Source organism: Cavia porcellus, unplaced genomic scaffold (assembly GCF_034190915.1).
Source record: "Cavia porcellus strain 051 isolate PalLab524CR breed Dunkin Hartley unplaced genomic scaffold, mCavPor4.1 scaffold_29, whole genome shotgun sequence".
In the NCBI taxonomy this organism is placed as follows: Eukaryota; Metazoa; Chordata; class Mammalia; order Rodentia; family Caviidae; genus Cavia; species Cavia porcellus.
The window spans coordinates 40,612,497-40,625,457 of record NW_026947512.1 but is presented as its reverse complement, the minus strand read 5'-3'; positions in this window follow the sequence as shown (position 1 = coordinate 40,625,457).

Below are 12,961 nucleotides of genomic sequence, written 5' to 3'. Positions count from 1 at the left end.
CATTCGGGCGTGGCCTACTTCGCTAGAAGAAAAATTCATAGTAGTTGAGGTAGTTTTACAAAACAAAGGTTTTTAAACCAGAAGAACTAGGGAGGTTGAGTCAGGAAGATTGCCCAGAGTTTGAGGCTAGAGTTTGACACTGTCCCAAACCGTAAAAGAGTAAGAAGAGCAGTCTGTGGATAAGGACGAATTCATTTGAAGGCATATTACATGTGAACTAATGAGATATGTCGTAACAGTTGTGCTGCATGCTGGTGAAAACTGGTATTCAGAGCTATTGATTTTGGAGCCAAATTTAGGTTATAAAAACCAACAACCAGTTACTAGGTATCTTCAGGCAAATCACTTTTTTTTTTTTTTTTTTTTTTTTTTGTCTTTTTCCTTTTTATCGGTACCAGGGATTGAACTCACGACTGCCTGCTTGCAAGGCAGGCGCTTATGCCGTTGAGCTAAATCCCCAGCCCGCAAATCACTTTTATGAAACTTGTCCTATTTGGAATATGGAGTATGTGAGGATTAGAGTTATATTAAGTGTATAACTTGCTTCATACAAGGAGTTGTGATTATTCTCATTGCAAAATTGTCCTGTATAAGGTTGGTTTAGAGACCTAGAGGTGGGTCACTCACCCTGCAGGAAAGCCAAGTTATAAGCACTATGGCAGGAGTAAAAGGCTGGTTGTACCCAGCACTTGCACTACTTTGTAGTGAAGGTTGTGTGTTTCTGTTTGATTTAATCTAACACTTTAACATCACAAATGACTGTGAATAATGATGATTTGTTAGCACATCTAAGTGGTGGCTCTAGTGAGCTTCATATTGAAATGTGTAATGTACAGCCCTCCTGCAAGTGAGGAATATTCCTAATTAGGAGTAATGTAGGAATTTGGGCTAGTTTATCTTTTTTAAAAAAGCTATACAGTAAGAAGCAAAAGTGTTCTTTCATCTTCACTCCAAAAGCCTTTTGGTAATTCAGGATGTAATTTTGGGATGCCTGCTTAATGTGAGAGAGACAATTCTAGAAGCTGGGATGCAACCGTGAAAATAAATGCTCTATGCCCTTGAGCTTGCTCAGTGATGAATAGGAAGTCAGTATAAACAAATAAATTGTATAATATAGCGTCAGGTAGTGTTGTTATAAAATATAATAGTAAAAGAGGAAGTAGCTGGGCATGGTAGTATAGTCATTAATCCTAGCTATCCAGCAAGCTGAGGAAGGAGGATTGCTTGAGTCCAGGAGTTCAAAGCCAGTCTGGGCAATATAGCCAGAATGTATCTCAAATAATAAGAAAGCAAGGTAATTAATAAAAAGCAGAGCTACTCTTCTTGAAAGAGTTATCAGGGAAGATTAGGTAGCTCACTAGGGAACCTTGGTGTTATGGCTGTATCTAGATGCCCCCAAAGCCTTGTGTAGTCATAGGTGGGGCTTTTTCAGAAGAGACTGAATCTAGGGTGATGTTGGGATTGAAGGTAGGTGATTACTAAGTCAGTACACTGATTGGTTTGACACCACTTTAATTCCCATATCTAGATATAATATAAAAGGGGCAAAAAAACTTAAGGCCCCTTACTTGGTTTGCTATCTTCTGTCATGAACTGCTCCTCCTCTGCTATTCCTGTCTTCCCATGCCTCCCTGCCTTGGAGCTGCTGATTCTGTACTGAAACCTCTACAAACTGTAAACCAAATAAACCTTTCTGTCTTTAACTTTGTATGTTGGGCATTGTTTAGTTACTTTTCTCTCATTACTGAGACAGAATACTCAGTGTCTTATTTAGCTCACAGTTTGTAGAAGGTTCAGTCCGTAATCAGCTGGCTCTAAGTCAGGGTAGCATGGCAGAGGAGCAACAGTTCATGGCCGTGGAGGACAGCAGAAGAAACAAGGGAGGAGAGAGAGAGAGCAAGCTTCTTTCCTTCCCTAATATTGTATACAGGGTACCCACCCTAGGGCAGATGTAGCCCTCACACTCTTAATCCCAGCATCGTACTAGGAATCAACTGCAAACTCTAAATTCAGTTGCCTCCAAAAAGCCCATCCCCCATGACCACATGAGGTGTTGCAGGAACATCAAGACCCAAACCATAGCAGGTGTCTTGTCTCGCAATGAGGAAAGTAGCAGACACTCAGGAAGGGCTAAGCTGAATGTCTGTCAAGGCAGAATAATGAGCATGAGCAAGTGCAGAGTCCCAGACAGACCGAGATGCTTGGAATGAATAAGGAGCAGCAAAGGGAACAGTGGGCTGCAGGGTGGGATAAGGGCAGGGCAGCTGGCAGTGAGACTGAAGAAGCTGGATCCAGACTGCAGTTATCTCAGCCTTTGCAGTTAGGTCAACTGGAGGGTTTGTTTCTAAGTCCTGGCACCCAGACTGTATGCCATACCAAACAAGAATTGCGCAATGTGAGACCCAGGCTTTGCTACTTTGATGGCTTTTGAGTGAGTCTGGTGGGCAGCCAAGGTTAGGACCACAGATGTAAGGATCCCTTTACCTGTCCCATAAACATAGGGGCCAGGCTCACAGCAAGAAGATGGGATAGAAAGGCACCTCTGTAGTCCAGCACTAAAAATAAGTGATGGTGATGTGGACCAGAATAGAGTAGAGGCAGACATAGTCAAAAGACGTAGGATTCAGCAGGATTCAGGATAAGCATAGCGTATGTTTGCAGTATGCAATGTTTGTTTTGAGGAATTGGTACATACATGCAACATATTGATCATTTTTGACCCTTTACCCTCTCTAATCCTGTCCCCCACTCCCTTCTCCATCTCTAAAAGTCTGTCTTCTTGTTTCTAACCTTCATTCATTCATTTATATTTTAGGTTTCTCTTATATGAGAAACTTTCTGCATCTGACATTTTGCTTAACAATGTGACCTCAAGTTCTGTCCATTTTTCTGCAAATGACAATTTCGTTCCTCTTCATGACTCAATAATACACTGTTGTGTATATGTATCACATTTTCTTTATCCATTCATTTGTCATTGGGCATCGAGAGCTTAGCTATTGTGAATTGTGCTGCTATGCATGTATGCATATAGCATGACATCTTTAATCTCAGAAATACAATGAGGTGAGATATGGCTGAGTCAGATGGAATTTATAAGACTCCATTCTGATTTCCACATGTTATAATAGTTTAAGTTTTCACCACCAATGTAGTAGAGTTTCTTTTCCCCTATAGCCTCACCAGCATTTGTTACTTTTTGTGTTCCTGTTGATGGCCATTCTAACTAGGATAAGAATCTCAGAGTTTTGATTTACATTTCTCTAAGGGTCCAAGATGCTGAACATTTTTTTACATCATTACTGGCTCTTTGTACTTTTTTTTTTTTGGTACTGGGGATTGAACTCATGACTTTGCACCTACAGGCAAGTGCTTAAGCCACTGAGATAAATCCCCAGCTCTGTACTTTTGTTAAGCGTCTGCTCAGTTCACATACTCATTTCTGACTGAGTCATTTGGGGAATTACATATTATGTTCATATTCTAGTACTAGACTTTGTCTGAAAAGCAGCTGGCAAACTTTTTTCCCATTTGGTAAGTTGTCTTTTCAATTTCTTTTGCTGTGCAGAAGCTTTTTGATTTGGTATAATCTTGTTTGTTAATTCTTGATTTTATTTCCTGTGATACTGGAGTTCTGTTCAGGAAGTTCTTGCCTATTCCTATGGCTTCAAGTAGTTCCCTTGTGTTATCTTCCAGCCTTCTCAAACTTTGTTTTTATATCAAAGTCTTTTATTCATTTTCATTTTAATACAAGACGAGAGGAATCTAGTGCTAATTCTGTACATGACTGTTTAGCTTTCTCAGCATCATTTGTTAAAGAAGCTATCTGTTAGGCCAGGCATGGTGGCACATGCCTGTAATCCCAGCACTCGGGAGGCTGAGGCAGAAGGATCATTGTGAGTTTGGGACCAGCCTGGGCTACAAAGTGAGCTCAAGGCCAGACTGAACTGCATAGCGAGACCCTGTCCTAAAAAAAAAAAAAAAAGAGGCTATCTTTTTTCCAACACATTTTGGGTCCTTCAGGATTGTCTTGGTTATTTTTCTCTCATTGATGAGACAAAATACATGATGCCCAAAATGAAAGAAGGACAGGTTTATTTAACTTGAGGTTTGTTGAGGTTTCAGTCCATAATCAGCTGGCTCCAAGGAAAGGTGGCATGGTTGAGGGGCAGCTGTTCATCGTGGCTGCAGCAGACACCAAAAGCAACAAGAACAAAAGGAGCAAAAAGAGAAAAGCATGCCTCTTTCCCTCCCTTACACTGCACGTAGGTTACCTACCCCAGGGCAGTGCAGCACTCACACCACCAATCCCAGCACCAGACAACAAACCAATCATAAACTCTAGATGTAGCCACCTTCAAAAGCCCCACCCCCACGACTGCCTGAGGCTTGGGGGGGGGCATCCAGAAACATCCAGAAACCATAACAAGGATATATTTTTAAGGCATGGCTCACACGATTTGTAGATTACATAGGTTGGCTGTGGAATGGGAGAGGAATTAGAGTCCAGGATAAGTTTACCATTTGGAGTCTGAATAATTAGGTGACCAAAGTGCCACTGGGAAGTATACAGATTTGGCAGAGGACTGCATGGCAAATCAAGCTATCAGTTTTAGATTTGTTAAATTTCAAATGACTTTTAGACATCTAGGTAGAAGTGTCCTTCCACCCTGCCCCAAAAGGCAGTTGGTATACGAATCTGGAATTCAAGAGAGAAATGCCATCATAAATATACTATGGGGACTCATCAGTATAAAACCATGAACTTGAGCAATAACACTTAGGGCTATAATACTGAAATATCTTCCTGAGATACTGCTTGAAATAGTTTTGGAAATCTATGCTCAGTTGCACAACAGTAAACTTGTACCTAACAATTTTCTGTCATAAATTGAAATACTCAAAATTATGTAATTTCAGTCATATTTGACATTTTTAAAAAGATAACAATAACAATAAGTGTTAGATTATTTTTATTTTAATAAATAGTTGTAAAATTTTTATTTTTTACTTTTTGCTATGTTGGAGATGGAACCCAGGGCTTCATGCATGCTAAACAAGTGTTTAACCACCAAGCTACACCTTTAGCCCAAATAGTATATTTTGCAGTATATGATATAATTTTCCTATTTCATTATGCTATTGTTATTAATCTCTTACAGTGCTTGATTGAGAAACTTTATCATAAATATGTATAGAAAAAAAGCATGCATAGTGTTGGGTATTGTCTATGTTTTCAGGCATTCTCCGATGTCTTGGAAAGAATCCCCTGCAGGTAAGGGAGGGACTTCTGTACAGTATACCTGAAATAAAAAGATTGAAAAAATCAGCATATTTAATTTTTAAAAATGGAACAAACTCAGAAATGTCAATTTCCTTCTTGAACATGAATGTATTCCATTTCCCCAATGGAGTTTTATTCTAATGTATGATTTTATTCTTAATATTTTATTGATTATCCTCTCACATTTTCAGCCATAAAATGTTGTTGTAAATTGAGTTAATTTTTTAAATCTTAAATATATATTTAAAAATTATGGAATTAATTATTGCAGTTAATTACTAGGCAGTTGATAGAAACATGTTAAGAGTTTTTCAGTATGTCGGATACAGCTCATATACTCTACACAAAAACTTGTTCATGACTATTCATAGTGGCATTATTCATAATAGCTAAAAAGTAAATCTTTCCAATTTCCATCAGCAGGTAAATGGAGAAACAAAATATGGTGAGTCCATTGATAGAGATATTTCCAAAAGATGAAAAATATTAACAAAAGATGAGAAATATAAAATAAAAAGCGGCCTTTATTCTGAGAACCCCCACCACTGGTGTCCGGCGATCTCTCCGGCGGACACGCGGCGTGGGGGCCTGTAAATAGCCTCGGTTTGGGGTGGAACCTAAGGCGGGCATTAGGGATACACAGGTAGCCCATTGGTCCTAGGTTTGGCGCCATATGTAAATTCCCAGGGGCGGGAAGATGGCGTCACAGGTAACTTCCTAGGGGCAGGGCAAGATGGGGCTTCCTGCTTCCGGTTGTGGCTTTCCTGGCTACAGTGTCCTGTCTGGGCCAAACCTTTCATATCCCGTCTTATGGTTATTATTATGAAAAGGGGCGAAGATTTCTCTCTTTAACTACTTCCTGCTGGCAAAGGGCGCTGTACTGGAGCCTAGGGGAGTCGACGGGATGAAGGTTGATGCCCAGGTAGACGCTGGTGCCAGGTGTTTTGGCCAGGACAGCTTCACTGGTGAATGCACGTATGTCAGACTGGAAAAACAAAGAGACAAAATGTTATGAGGAGACATGGCACTGTCATATTTAAGGACCCAGGTGAGGTAAAGGGAAAGGTGCCTTTGATTTAGACATATCATTCTATCAGGACCATGTTGAGGTAGAAACATTTCCACGGTGAGGCAGAATTCTGAAAATTAAACGTGGGGTTAGGAGCAGTGGAGTTATGAGAGGTGATTACTCCCCCATCTGAAAACATAAAAGTTAAGACGGTAGGTGTATAAAACTTGTCTCCGGTCCAGGAGTTGAACTGGAAAGAATAGGGGGAGCAGGGAAGGCAGTGGCTGTACCCGTATAGGGAAGGTAAGGGCTTATGCTTTCAGGGATGTCACGTTTAACCAGACAGCTGAGGGTAGAAAGAACTGCAACTGTTATCATATAGAACATTATGAAGATTATCTTACACATGATGTGGGAGTCTTTAGGAAAGACTGCCAAGAGTCCTGCTGTAAAAACGATCATTAATAGAATGTAAGAAATTAGGAACCAAAGTGGATAACAAAACATGACTTAGCCTGTTAACTGTGGCTGCGAGGCCTTTGTGAGACGGAGACGGGTAGGCGACAGAAGATGAGGTAACCACTCAGAATGATCAGATTTAGGGCTGGGAGGGCATCTCTTAGCCTGAGTGATGTGAAACCAGGATGGCAGTCCAGCAACTTTGATTTGGGCATGGGTCGCTGTAACCTGGTTGTAGTCCTTGGAATGATTTGCTGTAACAGAACTTTAGCAAGTATGAGAAGGGTTTTTATGTCTCCTGAAAAAGTATAAACAAAGTGAGAAGACAAAAATGTATCTGTGAGTCTTGACTAGGGTTACCTGAGAAATTGGTGAACAAGAAAGGAAGGGAGTGGTCTATATCACTGAGGAAGGGTCCACCAGCGACAACAGGTGGAAGCTGTTGAGGCCTCAGTGTGTCTAAGCCTGTATAAAAGGCATTTTGAGATTTAGGACTGGGACCTGCACAAAATAGGCCCTGTTTGTAAATGGCATAGGTTGACCATCAATACCCCATCATAGAGATTGAGGACTTAATATAGCAGCCTGAATACTCAGGAAGACCTCTGTATATATGGCCTCTATGTCCACAAATATAGAGAATGTCTTACCTGAGACTTTAGTGCGACTTGGAATCTGAGACAGACACCTTAAAGGGGGCTGTTGTTGCCCTGAACCCCCTCAGCCTCCAGCAGCGATTTTCTGTCGGTGACGAATCTGGCAGTGTCAACATTTCCTGTCAGGGCTAGAACTTAGGATGACTTACCCACTCTCTGGTGGCTAGGACAGTCCAGTAGCCCTGGAGTAAGGTCTCAAAGAATGCCAGGATGGGGCATTTTCTTGCCCAGTATCTTCTGCTGCATTTGAGCGTGGTCCATGGAGGGGCCAGGCAGCTCCACCTTGTGTAGGTTTACCTGTCTCAGAACTCCAAGTGTCACAAGTGTTAAAAATATAAAAAAACCATATTAAGATCTCTCTAAGGTTTGAAGGTCAAGTTTTGCCTTTTTGTTTGGGATTTGGACTACAGTGGAATTAAGTAAGTATGCAGGAATTTAATATTGGCATTTTGGATTAAAGAGCAGGCTTTATCTGGATGGCACATTGCTTTTTATAGGGTGACACGTAGAATTAACAAAATTAACAAAGCTTTAGTCTGCCAAACAAGGCTTTAATGGAAACATTTTGCAGTAAAGGTTTAGCAATCTTATGAATAAATCTATCAAAACTGATCTAATACTGTCAAATTCTGAACACATTTACTTTTAAAGTTGTTATTTGCAGTTGTATGAACCAAGACAAATAAAATAAAACTTTGAGAAAACCCTTGTCTTGAAATACAGCTAGTGGTTCCCAGCAAAAAGGAATTTATAACCTTTGTTGTTAAACAGGAGATTGGTGAAGGCTTTGATTGATAAACAAGGCTGGTAAAATTATCAGGTGGCCAATAACCTTGATTAAATGGTTTGAGAATTGTAATAAAAAAGCATCTTTTGAGCGGAGCCAAATTGTAAAAAAAAGCATGCCTGAGCAGAGCCACTGAGCTGCTGAGCTGCTGTTTCTCGGCGCTCTGGCAGAGCACGCACAGTGGGTGGGGCAAGCGCTGAGATGTAGCGCGCAGGGGCAGGCTCAGACTGCCCCCGGAAACGTGTAAGGTGGCAGCGGCGGCGACGATGGCGCACACGGGAGGGAGGGACTGGGACGGCACATGGGGGAGGGGCTGGGAGGCGGCCCAACACAGTGCGCGAAGCTGGAACTGCTTGCAGGGCTCGAGGATTAGAAAGCCAATTTAGGAACACAGCTGGGTTTTGATTAGCTTCCTGGACCTGTTTTATAAGTTTGTTATAGTTAGTACGCTTGACCTGCTCTAGCACAGCTATAGGCCCAGAGTCATTATAAACGTCCTTAAAATGTAAATCATAACAATTAGTAATAAATTTAAATTGCCTGATATAATTCTGTGGGTCAACAGAGAGGCTACCTAATTTAAGGGTGATCTGAGATAGATCAGAAATGGAAAAAGGCACATGGATGTTAACAAGCTCCTTGGGGCCAGCTTGCTCCCGAAGCGGTAGCAGAGCCTGAGGAGATTCCGGAGCAGAGGGCCACTGAGCAGCCATCCTTCCGGTAGGCGCATGTGAGCAATCATCTGTAGAGCGGCTACAGAGCTGCTGCCGGTCACCCTGGGAAACACGAGCAGATGGCGTCTCACTGTGTGCCTTGCAGCTAGAGGACTGCTGTCGGCAGCACGATGAAGCGTCATGTGCACTGCAACAAGGCGGCTGTTGTAGTTCACAAGAGGAGCCACAAGGAGACGCCTGTTGACAGTGAGGGCCCTGGAAACATGGCGGCGCCCTGTCACGTGTCCCGAAACATGGCGGCGCCTGGGAATATGGCGGCACCCTGTCGCCATGTGGCCCTCCGGAACATGGCGGCGCCATGCCATGTGGCAGAGGGTTGCAACATGGCGACTGTTCCCCGCGCAAGCTGGAACAATCACGCGACCTGCTGGAAGGACATAGCAACCGAGACCTAGTATGGTGGGCAGGCGGTGAGAATGCTGTAGGGGATACAGAATTCTCAGGAGAAGTCGGAGACTGTGAGGAAGCACTAACAGAGGGATCAGAGCCACTGGGAGAGTTATGGGTCCCAGGAGAAGGCGGGGGAGAGGATGGAACATCGGGAGATAACTGCGACACAGAGGGATTAGAGCTGCTGGGAGAATTATGGGTCCTGGAAGGCGGAGAGGGAGACGATCATACAGTGGGAGGTATCTGCAATGGAGAGGGATTAGAGCTGCTGAGAGAATCAGGCATAGGGGGAGGAGAGCGCGGTCCGGCGGGAGGTAACAGCAGGGAATGAGTTTGGTGGTAGGCAGGCGGTGGCTGGGAAAACAATGGAGGGCAGGACGGAAAAGTTTGCGGCACGGTAGGAAAAGTTTGCGGCGCAGTAGACTTAGCTAAAAGTATCTCAGCTGGAGCACAAGACTTAATGAGAGATGGGCGTGTTCTCAGAATAAGAAAGGCTTGGACATAAGGGAGTTCTAATAACTTGTTGCCAGCTTGACAAAAATCATACAAGTTCCTGAGAATGCAGGGGTCAAATGTTCCTTGCCGAGGCCAAGGCTTGCCGATAAGCGGGTAGGTTGGCCAGACTTCCTGGCAGTAAAAAGTTAGTTGTTTAGTTTTTATGGTACCTTTAATTTTTAGAGTACGTAAATTGGAAATTAGGCATTTTAAAGGCGTCTTTTGGGAGTTAGAAAATACGTTCCCCATGACTGATTCAGGCAAGAAAAAAAAACCGGAGGTCCAGAAAAAAGTCGTCACTTATTTGTGGTACCACGCGGCGGAACGGTTCCAAACCGTAAACTCCAGTCGTCACTGAGAGATTTACGAATGGAGTCTACGTGGGATCAGTAACAGTTTTGCCCGTGAAAGCGCAAGGCTTTAAGGGAAGTGAGGGTCTTTCAGTGTGGGCGGTCCCAAAAATCTCTGCTTTGGGCTATCTGAACCCAAAGAACGTGAGAGATTTTGTGGGCGCAGGTTTGCCCAGAAAGAACCCTGCCCTGGGCGGTCCTAAGGACGTGAAAATGCACAGACCCACGCAGACGGGGAGAACATTCCACTGGGGCTGCCCAGTGCGAAAAGTTCCCCGGGGAGTGCTCACCTGAAATCAGTCTGGCCGATGCGGAGTGCAGGCGGCTGGCGACAGGAACGTCTCGGGAGAGGAAAAAGCTCGGGATTAATCCAGGATGGTATCTGTTTATCGGCGAGGAAACTCTGGGTATGTGGCCCAAGAGTTAGTTGCCTGCCGATCCGAGTCACGGCACCAAATGATAGAGATATTTCCAAAAGATGAAAAATATTAACAAAAGATGAGAAATATAAAATAAAAAGCGGCCTTTATTCTGAGAACACGGAGAGAGATGACCGGCAACCCCCACCGCTGGCGTCCGGCGATCTCTCCGGCGGACACGCGGCGTGGGGGCCTGTAAATAGCCTCGGTTTGGGGTGGAACCTAAGGCGGGCATTAGGGATACACAGGTAGCCCATTGGTCCTAGGTTTGGCGCCATATGTAAATTCCCAGGGGCGGGAAGATGGCGTCACAGGTAACTTCCTAGGGGCAGGGCAAGATGGGGCTTCCTGCTTCCGGTTGTGGCTTTCCTGGCTACAGTGTCCTGTCTGGGCCAAACCTTTCATCCATACAATGGGATATTATTTGGTGTTTTAAAAAAGTGCAGACACATGCTATAGCATGAGTATTGTAGCATGTATCTAGCTCTCCCCCTAAAGCCTCATTGGTCTTAGATGGGACTTTTCAGAGGTGGCTGGATCTGGAGTTTGTGGTGTTGGAGGAAGTGTGTGGTGCTGGGATTAAGTGTGCGATCCTGAAATTGAGGATGTGTGATTACTGAATTAGTCCACTGATTGGTTTGGCTTAGTTCTGGTTATGGATAATGAGAAGGCTCACAATGGGCGTGGGTGGTACCACCCGACAGGCGGGTAGCCTGGCAGTGATAAAAGGGAGAGGCAGGGTGCTCTGGTGGTTTTTCTCACTACTTTGCTGTTTGCTGCCTTCTGCCCCCATGAGGCAGCAGCTGGTCTCCTCTGTGATGCCCCTCTGCCATGCCACTCTGCTTTGGAGCCAGCCAACTATGAACTGAAGCCTCTACAAACTATGAACGAAAATAAACATTTCTTCCTTTAATTTAGCTTTGGGTGTCAGGTATTCTGTCTCAGCAATGAGGAAAGTAACTAAGATACTGAGTAAACCTTGGAAGCGTTGTACCAAGTGAAAAAAGTCAGTTGCAGAAGACCACATGTTGTATGATTTCATTTGTATAACATGCCAAGAATGGACAAATCTGGAGACAGAAGGCAGGTCAGTGTTTGCCTAGAACTGGCCAGGTGGCAGGGGTTCACTGAGCAGAAAATGGACCAGCTGCTGTAAATGTAGGCTTTCTTTCTGGGGTGAATGGAAATGTTTAAAAAGTGATTATGGTGATATTTGCAAAATTTAATAAACATACTGAATAGCACTTCTTTGTATGCTTATTGCTTAATCTAATAAAGTTATGAAATAAAAGGGAAGTAATCCTGATGTCCTGCAGTGGGAGAATAAAGAAATTATTATATGCATACCATATGGCACTATTCAGTAATGTAAATGAACAAGCCATTGTTGCACACAATAATCTGGTTAAATCTCTAGAGAGTTATTTTGGAGGCTAATCCTCCAAATGGTTACATATGATATAATGTCTCTTATATAACATTCTTGACAGAATAGAAATGGAGATTAGAGGTTACTAGGGCTTACAGAAGGGTAGAGGTAAGAGAAGAGTGTGTGGCTATAAAGCACAATTTGGTAGTGAAAGTGCTCTGTATCTAGATTGTAGCAATGCCATTGTCCTTGTTATGATACTGTAGTTCCGCACAGTGTTTCTAGTGAGTGTAGATAAATGGTACATAGGATCCCTCCGTTATTACTCTTACTCATGTGAATGTCTAAGCAGCTTAAAATTACATTAAAGAAAAAAATTGCATTGAAGAAATTTCTTTTTTTAAAGCTGTATCCTGAAATGTTTCCAGGTGAAGTGATCTGATGGTTGAGATACACCTATAAAACAAGACAGTGGGAGGCGGGGGAGTGGTTAAGTGTGCAAAAAACAAATTTGGCCATGTGCTGCTGATGGTTATATAGAGGTTCATTCTCTTCACCTAGATGGATGGGAATGTTTTCACAACACATGTTTAAATATATGTGACTGTACTAGTGTTATCATTGGCAAGAATACACATGATCAGAAACTCTCCTCACCTGGGAGAGAACATGCAAATTGCCAGGCTCACTTTATAGGACAGTGTAGCTATGTCCCTTAAAATACATCTTCATACCCCATATCCCAGCAATTCTGCTTCTCCGTATACATTCTAGAGAGTTACCTACAAGAAGACATACATAGAAATGTTTGGTGCTGTATTGCTTATACAAAAAATATAACAGTGTAAAAGTTTGCCGGCAGAAAAATAGATGTCACTTGTATTATGAACAAACGATGGAAAATTGTATCACAGTAAAGACGAATGACAAAATCTGTAGTGTTGCCACAGATAAATGCCCATACTATGATGATCGATGAAAAAATAAATTATAAACTCCACTAACCAAT